Source organism: Panthera tigris, chromosome E1 (genome assembly GCF_018350195.1).
Source record: "Panthera tigris isolate Pti1 chromosome E1, P.tigris_Pti1_mat1.1, whole genome shotgun sequence".
Classification (NCBI taxonomy): Eukaryota; Metazoa; Chordata; class Mammalia; order Carnivora; family Felidae; genus Panthera; species Panthera tigris.
The window spans coordinates 29,985,489-30,001,502 of NC_056673.1; the positions used below are offsets into that span (position 1 = coordinate 29,985,489).

Consider the following 16,014-nt stretch of genomic DNA (forward strand, 5'->3'; position numbering starts at 1 on the left):
GCTGAGATGAATAACCTTGTGCATATTTCATTTTAGAAATCCCTAACCGTATCTGTAGGATAAATACTCCTAATAAGGATTGCTGGGTCAAAAGTTGTTTGCAGTTGTAATTTTGATAGATATTGCCAAACTGCCCTCCATAAAGGTCATAAAAATGTATTCTTCCATTAGCATTATGTGAAAGTGACAGTTTCCTGGACCCTGACCTACAGAGTGTGTATTAAAACTTTTGAATTTTTGCCGTCCTGAAAGGTGAAAATTGATACCTCAGGTTCGTTTTAAATTGCATTTCTTTTACAATGGGAGAATCTGAACTTCTTTTTATATGCCATCTGTGTTTCTTTCTCTATGAACTGTCTTTCCCTCATTTTTGTCTTATAGACTTCAAAACTATTTATTTATCAGAAAGATGAGCCTCTGCCTCTTGTACGAAATGGTGTCTTTTTTGTGTTGCTTGTAGTTGTTTCTGCTGAAGACAGTTTTTTAAGATGAGGTTGAATTTACTCTAGATCTTGAATCATGGTAATAAAGGCCTTTCCTTACTCTAGTTATAATGGATTTCTCCCAGTTTGTTTTTCAGAACAGTTATGATTTCATTTCATTTTATTTTTACATTGAAGTCTCTGATCCCTTTACAATTGATGCTGCAAGACACTATGAGACATGGATCCAATCACATTTCATTTTCTCTGTTAAGTAGCCTTCTTGTTGAAGTCTACATCTTTCCCCTACAGACTTGTGATACTACTTTTATCTTATAGTAAATTCCTGCATTTAGAGCTACCTATGGAATTTCTCTTCTAATCCACTGGCATATTATGTACCAGTGCGGCACTGTGGAGTTATTTTGGCTTTATAATGTGTTAGTATCATGACCTTTATGGTGACCTCATCGTAATGATGATAGCATCATCTTAACATACATTATACATACATTTAAACAGCACATTATACCGTACAAAGCATGTTCACTTACACTGCCTCATTTGTTTTGATCCTTATAACATCACGTGGGGCAGCTGGAACTGGTACTTCTGTCCTGATTTCATACATAAAGAATCTGAAGCCCAGGGATGCCTGGGTGGCTCAGTCGGTTGAGTGTCCGACTTTGGCTCAGGTCGTGATCTCATGGTCCGTGAGTTCGAGCCCCGCGTCGGGCTCTGTGCTGACAGCTCAGAGCCTGGAGCCTGTTTTGGATTCTGTGTCTCCCTCTCTCTCTGCCCCTCCCCCACTCATGCTCTGTCTCTCACTCTCAAAAATAAATAAACATTAAAAAAATAATAATAATCTGAAGCCCAGAGGAGACAGAATGTTTGCCCAGGATCACAAACAAAGCTAGCAGGTGGCAGAGTGACAACTCGCCTCTTAGATCCGTCTTTGCCAATCCATGGTTCTGCTCCTTGGAATATCTAAGATCCTCTCTGAGTATCTACCAGAGAGCGTGTTCATTCCCATAGATTCACTCTGTGCTGCTGAGCTCTAAGCCTGGGCCGGATCTTTAGCTTTACCTAATCTTCCTGGGATTGAGGAAGACACAATCATGAAATCACAGAATGCTGAAGCAGAGGGAGACCTGAGAGGTCACAGACTAACCTAGTCATTTTATAAAAAAGAAAGGAAACCAAAGCTCAGAGAAGTTGTGAGCTTTGTTCCCAAGAGCATTTGGTTTCTAAGAAGTCAGGGCTAAGCCCGAACTCAAAGATAGTTCTTTTCACATGGTTTAATGTGAAAGGAGGAGGTAAATGTAGTATGTACTTTACTGAAACTAATCACCTCCATGTGTACAAGCACCTCCAGGGCCAGAAATGACAGTCATGAATTCATGAATTCATGAATTCATGAATTCATTCATTCATTCATTCATTCATTCGATGATCATGTACCATGTGCCAGGCACTGGGCTTGTCATTGGGTTTATAATGGTGAACCAAGCACAGTCCCTGCCTTCAAGGAGAATACAGTCTAGAAAGAGAAACAGACATCAAGCATATAATATACGGATAAAGATGTAATTACAAACTGGGAGCAAGACTATAAGGGAAACTTAACATGGTGCTCTGAAAGAATACAACGGGAAGACCTAATTATTTATACTGCAGAGTCTGGGAGACTTCCCACTGCTCCCCACCCCCACCCAACCCAATTCCAGCCTGATTTGTGGTCCCTGATACATCTCTGTGGAGACCTAAGATTTCACGGATCAGGACTGAAGTTCAAAGAGGAGATGTGACTTACCCAGAAAGGTCGCTTAGTTCTAGTTAGAGCAGAAGCAGAGGACAATAACCTCCTGACTTTCTGGCTAGGGCTTTTGTATAAATGCCATCTTAAACTTTAAAAAAAGGTTTTTTTTTTTTTAATGTTTTACTTATTTTTGAGAGAGAGAGAGGGTGAATGGGAGAGACATGGAGAGAGAGAGAGGGAGACAAAGATTCCGAAGCAGACTCCAGGCTCTGAGCTGTCAGCACAGAGCCTGACTTGGGGCTCAAACTCACGAACCACAAGATCATGACCTGAGCCGAAGTCCAGTGCTTAACCTCCTGAGCCACCCAGGTGCCGCTATAAATGCCCTTACTGCAAACCCATGCTCCACTACCAAAGTTCAGAGTGACATCACCCTTCACAACTCACAGGCTCCCAGGAGACTGGCACTTTGACCTAGTCTATACCATGCCATGATCAGCACACTGCATAGAACAGACAAACCAAGATTTTGACAAACGCTTGCCAGTGAAGCTAGGTATTTTCTAGAAGATAGTTTGTCTCATCTTCCTTGAGTGGTTCATCAGTTATTGTACTGAAGAATAAGCTGGACTTCCCTAAGCTGAGGGCACATTTTTATTTAGAGCTTAAAATACTTTGTAGTATAGCCTCAATTCTTTCTTTGTAAATGGGCAACTTTTCTTTGGCAGTGAACAGTGTGACCTCACTTCTCTTGATAAATTGTTTCTATCTGTTAATGTAATGCTTAGCACACACATCATCGGAAGGAGAAATGGTTGATTAGAATAGAAGAGACACAACCCCATTTATTTAGATTTGTCACACTCTCTGGGTTTTATGCACCCATTGCTCGTGGATGTGTCCCCATTTAACACCTTGGGCAGTGGGATTAGATAGGGGTGATGGATGCCATTTCTCATTAAAATTAAGAGTTCCTTGACTCATTATGCTTTTCTCCACTTAACTTTATTTTTCTTTTCCTTGGGGATGAGTGGAGTGATAGAATTGGAGACTTTTTAATATTATTTCCATATCCACATTTGGCTATTTACAGCTATGTGACTTGAAGTGATGGAACAGTCAAGACTGGTTTTAAAATGGGGAAAAATTTTAATAGCACTCTCCTTTAAAGAAACATTCCAAACTGTAGGAAATGCTCTAAATACAGAGATGTTCGTGGCAGCAGCACTTCTAATGGTGAAGCAACTGGAAGAAACTTGAACAGCCAAGGATCAAAAAAACCAAAAAATACACACTGATGAATTCCATGCCATATGAATGGATTAAAACAATGCTTCAGAACAAAAGTCATAACATGGGGATGTGAAGTAGAAGAGAAGAAAGCCAGTACAGCATAGTTGTCATTAACAATAGAGGTGGGGAGCGGCACCTGGGTGGCCCAGTCGGTTAAGCGTCCAACTTCGGCTCAGGTCATGATCTCACAGCTTGTGAGTTCAAGCCCCATGTTGGGCTCTGCGCTGACAGCTGGGAGCCTGGAGGCGCCTCGGATTCTGTGTCTCCCTCTCTCTCTGCCCCTCCCCCGCTCATGCTCTATCTCTCTCTCCTTCAAAAATAAATAAACATTAAGAAAAAAATTTTAAGAGTAGAGGTGGGGTACCTGGGTGGCTCAGTAGGTTAAGCGTCCAACTACGGCTCAGGTCATGATCTCGCGGCTCACGAGTTCAAGCCCCGAGTTGGGCTCTGTGCTGACAGCTTGGAGCCTGGAGCCTGTTTTGGATTCTGTGTCTCCCTCTCTGTCTGTCTCTCCCTCAAAAATAAATAAACATTAAAAAAAAAAAAAAAGAGCAGAGGCTCTGGGATGAAAAACTGGACTCTTACATGGCTGTAGAACCTCGGCACGTTCCTCTGTTTGCTTTAGGGTTCCTCATTCATGAGGAGAGAATAATGATTGTACGTATTCCATAGGGCTATGTGAGGGTTAGAAGAAGCAATGTTTCTAAAGCCTTGACTCCACACCTGGCATGTGCTATGGGCTTGACAAAAGTTCACCATTGTTAAATGTATGATCTCAACTTATTATGGGGTCCAAAATTACCAAAAGTTCCTCCAAGGAGTAGGTTTCTTTGGGCTGTAGGACTGAGGGTAACTGATTTGTTTCTTTGTTTCTATTCTGTTCTTTGCAGCGTTCTATAATTATGACACTGGTTTTTCCATTTGTCCCCAACCCTCTTTTCACCAGAAAAAAAACTTTGACCTTTACTGACCTGCTCTGTGTCTCCAGGAGCCTGATTCTTACACACGGCGTCCCTTCAGGTGGCAGCTCCTGATGGTGTCCCCGCCCCAGCGCTCCCCCATCTCCCTCCGAGTGTAGGGGTGATAAAGGCTTCCCCATCCAGCTAGTCCTGGGTGCCTTGCTATCCCTTGTCCATTCACGAACTCTGCCCACTTCTCTGTAAATAATCCCTTCATTAAAATTACTTCAGACTTCAAGCTGACTGTACTTCTGTTTCTGCTGGGACTCTGGCTGATAGAAGGAGCATACATTATTTTTTATAATTGGAAAAATTTTATTTGAGAAGCGCAAAGGACCACCCCTGCCTCCCACCTCCCAAAAGGAAGCACTCTTCACGGCGTGGAGAGGCCCCTCAGCTTCCAGACTTGAGGGTGATTATTTTTGTTTCATTTTTGAGCCCTCACATGAAATTAGGCTTCAGGCTAGAACACCTATTTCTTAGAAAAACACACTTTCTCCCGGAGAGAAATTCTAGAAAGCAGTCGCGGACTATTGACAAACTATAATGCTGCAAAGGGATCTGGCCAAAAAGGGATCAAGAGAAAATCTCCAAGGGGAGAAGGTGGCCCGGAAGCGGCTCATCACCTGCAGTGCCAGCTGTGTGCCCAGTGGGGCCATCGTGGACAGAGCTGTGCCTTGAGTGGAGACCTGCCTCTGTGGCCACTGGAAACTCACCAGCCCCTGTGGCGTCTGGGCTCAGCAACGGCCAGGCTCCCAGGGGGTAAGTGATACAGTTTGTTCAGTCCGGGGGTGGTGATGGGGCTGGTTGGGGGGGCTGAGGGGGGAGGCTTGGCACGTCACCGAGCACTGCTCCGCCGTTAAATCTCCACTGGCAGGCTGACTTTTCCCCAGGAGGAAGCGTGGGGAGGAATCTCACAGTTGCATGGCAATAAAGAGCTGCCTGGTGGGCCTCCCTCTCGGCCAAGAGGCTTCATGGCTCCAAAGTTCTGGAGGGGTGTGTGAGGGGGAGGAGGAGAAATAAGCCACTCGACTCAGTACTGATGCGATCACCTTTGCGGAGACTTTCCGGTGGCAACCGCGTTGAAGACAGCAAGCTTGGGGGAGCCAGCAGGGTGCAGAAGGATGAAACTGAAGGTGGTGGGGGAGGGGAGGGAAATGGGGGTGGGGGGAGAGGAGAGGGAGGTGGAGGTGGGTGGCGTCCAAGAAGAACTGTGGAGTTGTGAAGGAAAGGGGTGAGCGGTGAGGCTCAGTAAAAGACAGTGTTGGACAAAGCCAGTTAAAAACTCCAGCCTCAGTGGGCCTTACTCTCTTTATACTGCAAAGTGAATTCTTATATTGGTGAGCCTTCTTTCCCCACATAAGCCCTCCAAACCCTACAAAGAGGGGGTCTGTGTTTATCACGTTCATTGTGACTCACAATGAATTCACTGAATAGCTAACTATGTAATACATATGTTAAGCCCTGTGCCAAGTTCTAGGAATACAGAGATGAACAAGACATCGCTGTTTACATAAGGCTTCCAGTCTGATGGGAGAGACCCATGGTGAAGACATGACCACACATGCACAGCCTGGTTGCACATTAGAATGACCTAGCAACTCTTGAAGGGTATCTGTGCTCGGGTCTCTGCCCTGCAAAGACTCAGATTTGATTGGTCTTGGAAGAGGCCCTGGCATGGACCCGAAGGTGATTCTAATGGGCAGCTTTGTTGGAGAATTCCTGTTCTAAATATACTCAGGGTTCCCATGAACTTCCAATGATGGTCAAATGAAATTTGGACAATAATTTGCTGGATGTATTAGATACTAGAGGCTCTAAAAAGTTCTATAATAAAGAAACCTATTTAAACTTAAAAATATACTGCAAAGATAAATAGATGTTTGTGATTTGTGAACATTATTTTGAAAGGCATGATAGAACTCATTAGGCATGATTTATATGAAATACTTAGAAATGCCTCTCTGAAGAAATGACCTTAAAATTTTTTTTTAACATTTATTTATTTTTAAGAGACAAAGAGCATTAGTGGGGAAGGGGCAGAGAGAGAGAGGGAGACACAGAATCCAAAGCAGGCTCCAGGCTCTGAGCTGTCAGCACAGAGCCCGATGTGGGGCTCGAACTCACGGGTGGCAAGATCATGACCTGAGCCGAAGTCACATGCTCAACTGACTGAGCCACCCAGGCGCCCCAAGAAATGACTTTTAATAGAGATCTGAACAATCAATGGTCAGGGAATGGGGGGAACAGTTCCAGGCAGAGGGATCATCATGTGCAAAGGTCCTGTGGTAGGGGAAAACTGCTTTAAGAACAGAAAGGTGGTCAATGCTACCGTACTGTAGGAGGTGAGGGGAAAAAAAGACACGATTTGTGCCTTCAAGGAACTCATCATACCTTAGTATAAAAAACTCAAATATTCCAAAAACTTCTATTACTCTATGGATCTATGATTTTCCAAATAAAACAGGAAGAAGAAATCAGTGTCAAGAATAATCCTTCACCAGCTGATATAAAAACCCATTTCATGTTTGTCCCTAGGTAACTTACATAATTTTTGGAAAGAGCAGATATGCTTTCATAATGTTGGCTTAGGGTAATATTAGTATTAGGTCATGTTTACTAAGCATAGTCTGGGTAACAGGGAGAAGTGACCTGGAGATTGAATCAAAATGCCAAATGGCACCTATGCCTGCCTATCATTTTTCTCTTCAAATCCTTCAAAAGGGAAACAAGGTACAGTATTTAAAAATATATCCATTAGCTAGAAAACAAAGTGAGCCTACATGCCCATTTTCCACCTCCTTGTTTCCTCCTTGATCCTTAGCAGCCACTAACCTGTTCTATATTTCTATAGTTTTGTTATTTCAAGAGTGTTCTATACATGGAACAATATACTATGTAGCCTTTATTCACTGGCATTTTCACTCAACATAATCCTCTAGAGATTCATCCAGGCCGTTGTGTGTCCTGATACTCTGTTCCTTTTCATTGCTGAATATTATTCCATGGTACAGACATACCACATTTAGTTTAACCATTCACCACATTGGATTGCTTCCAGTTTTTGATTATTACAGATAAAGCTACTATAAACAGTTGTGAACAGGTTTTTATATGAACACAAGTTTTCATTTTTCTGGAATAAATGCCTACCAGTTGGTGGGATGTATGGTACTTGCATGCTTCTTTTTTTAAAAAAGATTGTCAAACTGCTTCTCAGAGTGCCTGTATCATTTTACATTCCCACCAGCAATGGATGAGTGATCCCATGTCTCTGCATCCTTGCCATGTGGTGTTGTCAACTATTTTCAAATTTTTTTGCTGCTCTGATTGGCATATGGCAATATTTCATGGTGGTTTTGATTTGTGTGTCCTTAATGCAAACCCAGTGAGTTATTATTATAAAGTGGAACTTGAGTAGATGGCACTTGAGGAGGGAAAATAGGTGCTACTCTTGGGAAAATAGGTCCTACACTCTGAAAGGATCATTTGAAACAAATTTTGAATATGATAATGGCAAGTAGGGTAGGAAAGAGAAAAGAGGCTATTAGAGATTTGAGGAAAATACATAGGTAAGGAAATCATAGTACACTATCTGACTTTGCAATGTCAAAACTTACACATTCAGTGTAGACTGCACATAGTGACTTCCTTCCAAAAAAAAACAGGATGGAAGAAGTAACTTTACAGTGGAGAAACCAGACAGACACATCTCAGCCAGGCGATCAAGGCCAACATCAATAGAGATGAGTCCTGTTGGGAGCATGTACTCTTGATATGATGGGTTGAAAATGGCTAGCTAAAACTTTACCTCTGTGGTCTTCTGCCCCCAAACCCATATCCCTAGTCTAATCATGAAGAAAGATATCAGTCATGTCCAATAGAGGCACATTCTACAAAATACCTGACCAGTCTTCCTCAAAATTATCAAGATCATCAAAAACAAGGACAGTCTGAGAAACTGTCGGCCAAAGGAGCCCAAGGTGGTATGATGTGTAAATGTCATGTAAGGTCTTAGATGGGGTCCTGGGACCAAAAAGAGACATCAGGTGAAAACTAAGGTTACTGAAAGAGAGTAAGGACTTTAGTTAAAAACAACAACAACCAAAACAAAAAACAAAAAAACGAACCAAAAGTGTGCACACTCATAATAGTATAAACATTGTTGACTTAACTAAAAATAGAAATACAATTACGTTGAGAGAATCAGGGACTGTAGATGAGGGTGGTATTATGAGACAGTTAAATTCTTTTCTGTTATAGTTATAATTGCACATATAAGACCTGCAATTGATGTATCAAGTAAGAGCCATAGAAGCATATTAATTAAAGTAGACAGGTAATTATGAGAACTAGAGGAATTAAAGCTGGCTGGCTCTGAAGAGTAGGGTAGGAATAATGGGGCAAATAACTTTTTTTTGTATTATAAACCCTTCAGTGCAAATTTGTTTTTTAATCCCATTCTTAGATCACTTTAGACAAAAATAAAAATAAAAAGTATACATAAAAAGAGACAGACCTTCTGTTCGAGTAAATAAATATAACTATATACTCTTTATGAGAGATAAATGTGTCTGAAATGTCATGGGAAGGATGCACATAAAAAGATGGAAAGACAGCAGGCAAATGGGAAGAGAGAAAGCACAGTTAATCACAAACAAAATAGTTGAAGCAAACAGCGTTAAGCAAGACAAATAAAGCAGCTTCTCAGAGATCAAAGATCAAAGGGACAAACACTTTGGAAAAAGACAGGGATTTAAACAACATCTACACATTCACACTATATACCCAATGGAGTTCACACATTCTTTTCAAACACCAAATCCAGTGCATATACACGGATTGATTGGCTAGCTACAAATAAGAGTTTTAGAATATCTCAACAGTATACAGAGCACATTAAAATGTTTTCTTAAAATAATAAAATTAGAAATCAATAATAAAAATATAGCAAAATATATGGTCATTTAGAAGTTTCAAATGGCTTGCCTAAAAACTCTGCTTAAAGTGGGAATTACAAATTGTTTAGAAATAAATGATTATAGCACCTTGCTTTAAACTTTCTGGATATGAACAAGATAGGGGAAAATTTATAGCCTTAAATACATGGATTGGAAAATGAGAAAAAGGAACAAGTAAATGAACTTTTCAAATTAAAAAAAAAAAAAACAGGAAAGAAAGAATAAAGTAAACCAACAGAAAGCATCAGGAACTGGCAAAGCTAAAGCCAGAAATTAATGAATTAGAAAATAAGCAAGAAATAGGTTTTATGAATTAAGAATGTTAGTTCTTCAAACAAACCAATAAAATAACAAAAGTTCAACAATTGTAAAAGAAAGGGCACATATACATGACTTTTGAAATACTAAAGGGACCATAATCACAGAGGAGATTTAAAAATTATGTTCAATGCTATATCAATAATCATAATCCAAATTCCTTAATTTGGTAAAGGCTGTCTACCAGAAACCTCTCCTAGAGATCATACGTAATGGTAAAATATTAGGCGTGCCTGGGTGGTTCTGTTGGTTAAGTGTCTGACTCTTGATTTTGGCTCAGGTCATGATCTCGTGGTTCGTGGGTTTGAGCCCTATGTCTGCATTGATGGTGTGGAGCCTTCTTGGGATTTTCTCTTCCTCCCTCTCTCTCTGCCCCTCCCCTCCCCTGCTCCTGCACACACTCTCTCTCAACATAAATAAATAAACTTAAAAAGATGGTAAAATACTAGATGCGCATTGACAAAAGCACGTAGGAGAGAAGGATAGCTACTGTCCCACTTACTGCACACAATGTATTGGGAATCAGAAATCACATGGATTCTCGTTAATGAAGTGAGATCCAGGAAAGAATGAAAAGTACTGGAAAGGACAAAATGATCCTTACTCGAAGATGATACAGCAAAAAAAGCATAAGATGCAAGACAATCTACTGAAGAAAAAAAAAGTTACTAACAGAGCTCAGCAAAGCAACCAACTAAAGATTTCTTTTGAACTAGCATTAGCTCTTCTATTGTCCTACAATAGCCAATTAGAGAATATCTTGAAAAGAGAGTTGATTCATAATAGTCATGAAACCTGTAAAATATATGCGGCATGAAACTTAATGGGAAATGTAGAAGGCCCATATAAAGAAAATTATTAAACCTTCCTGAATACGTAAAATTCAACTTGATTAGGAAGATATGTCATGGATGGAAAGGCTTTCTCCAAATTAACTTAGGAATATGATGCTACTCCAATAAGATTTTTTCACTTAAACTTGACAAGCCAATTCTAAAATTCGTTTGGAAGGGAACGTGTGCAACTGAGACATTTTGAAAAAGATTACCCTAGGGAGGGACTCGCCCTACCAGATGTTAAAATATACTGTAAAGTTACTATATGGTGTAAAAATTAATAAAAGGAAATGCCGTTTAAAATGGATTGGGGAGGCCAGAAGGGGGAGCTCTCACACCCTACCACTCATTGTCAATTACAAACCCAACAGGAAGTCTCTGGTACTTCAGCTACTGCTTTACTACCCCAGCAGGAGGAAGAAAGGTTTTTCTCTTGCCCCAGCAACAGCTCAGCCAATGAGAGACCTCACAACTCAGCCAATGAAAAGCCGCTATACTTCAAACTCCCAGTTTACTCCAGTGGATTTTTGGTTTATAACAGCTCCTCTCAGCTTCCCCCGCTTTCCTCTTTGAAGAGTGTTCCTCTGCTTTGCTCTTTGGACTTGTTGTAGCTTGCTTATCCCGAGTTGCAACCCTCTACTTTCGCTAAATGAACCCAGTTTTGCTGGTGAAGTAACTGGCAGTTTTATTTTTAAGGTTAACAATGGGTGTAGATAAAAAAACAAACAAACAAACAAACAATGGGCATAGATAGGTGAGTGAGACAAAGAATGTGAATGCATAAACCTTCCCACTTCTAGTTAACGATCCCAGAAGGAAATATTGTTGCAAGTAAAACAGAGACACATACAAGGATTATAACATCATATAATAGAAAAAAAAATGGACACAACCTATGGCTATCAGTGGAAGAGTAATGAGATACATTATAGCACTTCTAGCCAGGGAATAGGAATACTATACAATTGTTAAAAAGAATGAAGAGGCGCCTGGGTGGCTCAGTCCGTTAAGTGTCCGACTTTGGCTCAGGTCATGATCTCGCGGTCTGTGAGTTTGAACCCCATGTCAGGCTCTGTACTGACAGCTTAGAGCCTGGAGCCTGCTTGGGATTCTGTGTCTCCCTCTCTCTCTGTCCCTACCCCACTCATGCTTTGCCTCTCTCTGTCTCTGAAAGATGAATAAACCTTGAAAAAAAAAATTTTTTTTAAAAAGAATGAAGATCCAAACACACTGACACAGAAAGATAGATTGATATGTATGCTACATTGTTGAATTAAAAATAAATGTAGTTGTAAGATTACACGGTGTGATAATTTTATATTAGAGCACACAAACAAAACCATACATCTGTGTGCTTATACATGCATGTACATACATCAAGAAAAGATTTATAAGGACATACACTGGACTCGTAACAGAGATTAATTTAGTGATAGGGGTGTCACATTGGAGGAAAGAGTAAATTGTTTTACTTTGTCTTTTATATAACCTGTACTTCCTTGTTTGCAGGTTAAAAACCTAAGTGAGGAAAATGCAAAAAGACTATGTTTTACAACATATATTATTATAGTGTTGCTGTTCCCTCCCTCTCATTGGACCTGCTGTTTTTCCTCCTCATACGTTTAGCTGCTGAACTTATTTCCACATTTTCACTTGCATGCAAAAAATGTTAATCCGCTGAGTTTCATGTCCTTCAGACGTAAAATCTTCAGCCTCTCCTAGTTGCTCTCATCTGCAAACCTCTGGCCTCACCCCTGCCCAAACGGGCTAACTAAAATGATAAATCCTTTTGTTTCATGGAATTTAATCCCTTCAATCTAGTATGAGGGTAGCCTCCTCATATTATGATCAGATTAATTCTTCAATTAATTAAACATGGACAATAATTCTAGTCTTTAGAGCAATGAATTTTGTTGGTAGGCAAAATATCTTTCTAATTATAAGGTGGAGGGAAAAAATAATAGAAGGGGTAAAAATAATATAAATACCAAGCAATGTGCACCTAAGTCCCAGGAGGTCAGGTTTTTCTTAAGTCTTGTGAAGAGATGGCCCCAGTGATCAAATCATGGTCAAGTTCACACTATTATTATAAATTATCAACCCCTAGGGTTTCCATGTACAAATGGTGGACTCTCTTTCCTAGAAGCTACAGTGCTCCCAGACATCTCTCTGGAATTCTCTAACTTCCTTTCTTTCTGGCAAAGAAGTTGGAGGTAGTGGTTGGCAGAAACACCGGCCTGGGCTTTGCTGGAGTGGATATAATACCAGGTCCTGGCAATCTCTGCAAGGAGAAATTTTTTTTCATTTAATTTAATTTAATTTAATTTTTTTTTTTTTTTTTTGTAGAAAATGTCATCAAAGGCAGAGCAGTTAAATGGTTTGCTATTACAAGCCTTTGTAGGAAGGAATTAGGGTGGTGGTTTCTAATCTGCTGGATGACACGGTGAGAAAAGATGGGGAAGGGCCCCAACCAAACCAGTGTCCTGCCCACACCCACTGGAACAGCTACTGTAGCGTCTCATCATTGGCAAACCCCAAAGGGTGCCACATCAGGCCCTGCTCTAAAAAACACACAACAACAACAACAACAACAACAACAACAACAACAAGAAACATAGAAAAGAATTCATCCTATGGATGGAAAACAGATGCTGCACTGCACCTGTTAGAGGTTACCTTCCTTTCCATTCCTAACCCAGCAAAGAGCAGCAAAATCACTTTTGCAAATGTTCTCTGCTTTGGGGCTGCAGAGAAATGACGCATCCTGTGCAGATGAGAGCTTCAGACAGGTTACCCAACGCAGCGAGGAGAAAATGTGAAATGAGGTCCTGGCAATTGTCCAAAGCATCAGAGCATTTGAAATAACTCTAGTCTGGCTCTGTAAACCATGAAAATTGGTGAGATGGGACCAAAAGATGCAAGAGCTCTTTGAATCCAAGAAGGAAACACCTAGAAACAGACAAGTCGTTCCCTTAGCCTCATTTTCCTGCATTTAGGGGAGAGGCAGGCAGAAAACTCCAGTGGGTCTTACTCAGAACTGTTTCCGTGGTTTTAAACTGAAATTGATGCCTTTAATGTCCAAGTTGTGATGACAATCGGCCTGGTTGCATGGCCCTTTTCATCACCAGGGCCCGCACAGGGCTTGTAAAGAGATGCTCTTAAAAAGATTTCTGGATGTCAACAAACTCTTAAAAAAAAAACAACAACCCCAAATATGTTGATGAGTTGAGCATATGCAAGTGAGGAACCAAAGGATTCATATTTTCTTTCAAACACAGCCTCAAGTATGAAGGGGAGGACATCCGGTTGTCAAAATAGGCTTGAGGTTTTGTGAACCCAGAAATTCTAGAGAGCAGGGTGAGATTTGTTCCAAACCCTAAATACTGCAGGGTTAAGTCTTCCCTCTAAACAATTAGATAACTGACATCTCATTCCGTGGATTTCTCCCTTGTTTCTTATTTTCTAAAGCAAACAAAATAACTTGCCTTGTTTCAGGGTAATTTTGCTAATATTTCCATAATTAAATAATTACTTCAACTCCTGAATTAAAAACTGTCCCGTCTCCGGGTACAGGAGGCTGCCAGCTGTTTTAAATAACCCTTGAGAGTGGTCAGGTTAAGGACTCAATTTATGACCTTATAAATTAACACAAGGAAACCTACTCCATAATGCAACAGACAATTCTATTTATAATGCTTAATTAATCCCCTCCAGTCACCAGCAGAACCCACTTGTGGCTTTCATTTCAACCTCACCCAAACGCAAGTCTCCTGAGATGAGATGTGTTAATATGTGAATGCTGATAGAGTTTGCAGGCCTCATGGGCGAGTATTAAATAGCGGACGGGTCTGGATGAATCAGCTTCCGATTGTTCACTAATCAAATGTAAGAAGAAAATGGCAAGTTTGGCAGCACTGACGAAACCCTTCATCAAAAAACCTGAGCTGGAGCAAGGTAGAAAGAGAGGAAAATGCCCAAGTCTGACATTGCCCGCGAACACTAGCTCTAGACTTCAGGAAATCTCGGCAGAACAGAGACCCCGACAAAGTGTCAGAATTGTATCAAAGGATGGCTCTAGGAGGCTGTCCTGGGTGGCTTCATTTGTCTGGTGTCACCCGTACCCCGAGGCTGCTCTTTTTGATAAGAAAACTCAAAGTGGTAACCAATTCTATGCTGCCTTTACCTAAGGTATTACAGAGTGGAGTCATCTGGAAAATCCCAAGTATCTCAGAAGGCTACAGGGTGTGGGCAGAGTCATTTCTGCAGACAAAGAAGATTCTCCTGGGACTAGGCCCTGGGCGGGAGAAAGGAATCACCGCTTGGACAGGAATTCTGCCTCGTGGCCTGGCGTCTTGGAATATGCACGGACGGCTTTATCAGGTTTTCGGACTGTGCAGGGTATAATCAGGAAAATGACTTTCTCCCTTTTTTGTCCACCGTGTTCAAGAATCAACATAACGTGATATGTGCAGCTCTACTGGCGTCTTTAGCCAAGTTCCTTAACCTCGCCGCCTCGGGTTCCTCATCCACAGAGCAGAAGTGCTAACTGTGCCCATCTCCAGGGTTCTTGTGAAGATCACACAGAGCTAATACACACGGAGGTTTTAAACAGTGCCTGGCATACAGTAGGCGCTCCGCAGCCTCGACTCTTCTTACCGCAGCCTCGCTCTGCTGCTTTCTCCTCTGGACTCCCTGTCTTCCCTCCAGGTGCTGCTGTAGCAGCCACGTCAGGCTGCCAGCAGCTCTCCCGAAAAGCTTCCTAACTCACTTCCTCATTCCAGGTCCACACCTCTTCCAATGCATCAGACACAGTACTGCAACCTAAGTCTTTCATAGTCTACCTCCCATCCGGTCCCCCTCTTATTCAGGGGTCTGCAGAGTTCATCATCTAATGTCGAAACTCCTTAATCTTGAATTCAAGTGTCATTGTACCCCCGCCTCCTGCCCTAGTTTCTCTCTCTGCTCTTGCATTTCACGGGACCTTCTTGTGAGCCCTCACCTCCCCTGGAGCTATGATCTGCTCCCCTGCTCTCCTCTGCCTGTTCTAGCATGTTCTTGCTCTTCAACTGTGCTCCCAGGTTTCTCCACTTGGAGGCTACCTCCCCCTCCCACCAGCATCTTCTTTTTTTAAAACATTTTTAAAAATGTATTTATTTACCTTGAGAGAGAGAGAGAGCTGGGGAGGTGCAGAGACAGAGAGAGAGAAAGACTCAGAGAGAGAGAGAATCTCAAGCATGCTCCACACTGCCAGCATGGAGCCCGATGTGGGGCTCGAACTCACGAACTGCGAGATCATGACCTGAGTCGAAACGTGGAGTCGGACGCCTGACTGAGCCACCCAGATGCCCCTCCCCCCCAGCATCTTCTGGTCCAAATCCTAGACATCCTTGAAAACCAAATGCCACCTCGACCTTGGAACTTTTCTGATCCTATCATGTTACTTTCCTCTTTCTTTTCCGACTCCCA

At 41.6% G+C, this 16,014-nt stretch overlaps 1 protein-coding gene across 1 annotated transcript in view; it reads right to left on the reverse strand.

The window, feature by feature from the left end:
• ANKFN1 (ankyrin repeat and fibronectin type III domain containing 1) overlaps window positions 1-16,014 on the reverse strand; it is a 297,332-nt gene that overhangs the window by 99,347 nt on the left and 181,971 nt on the right. The gene's annotated exons all lie outside the window — the stretch shown is intronic.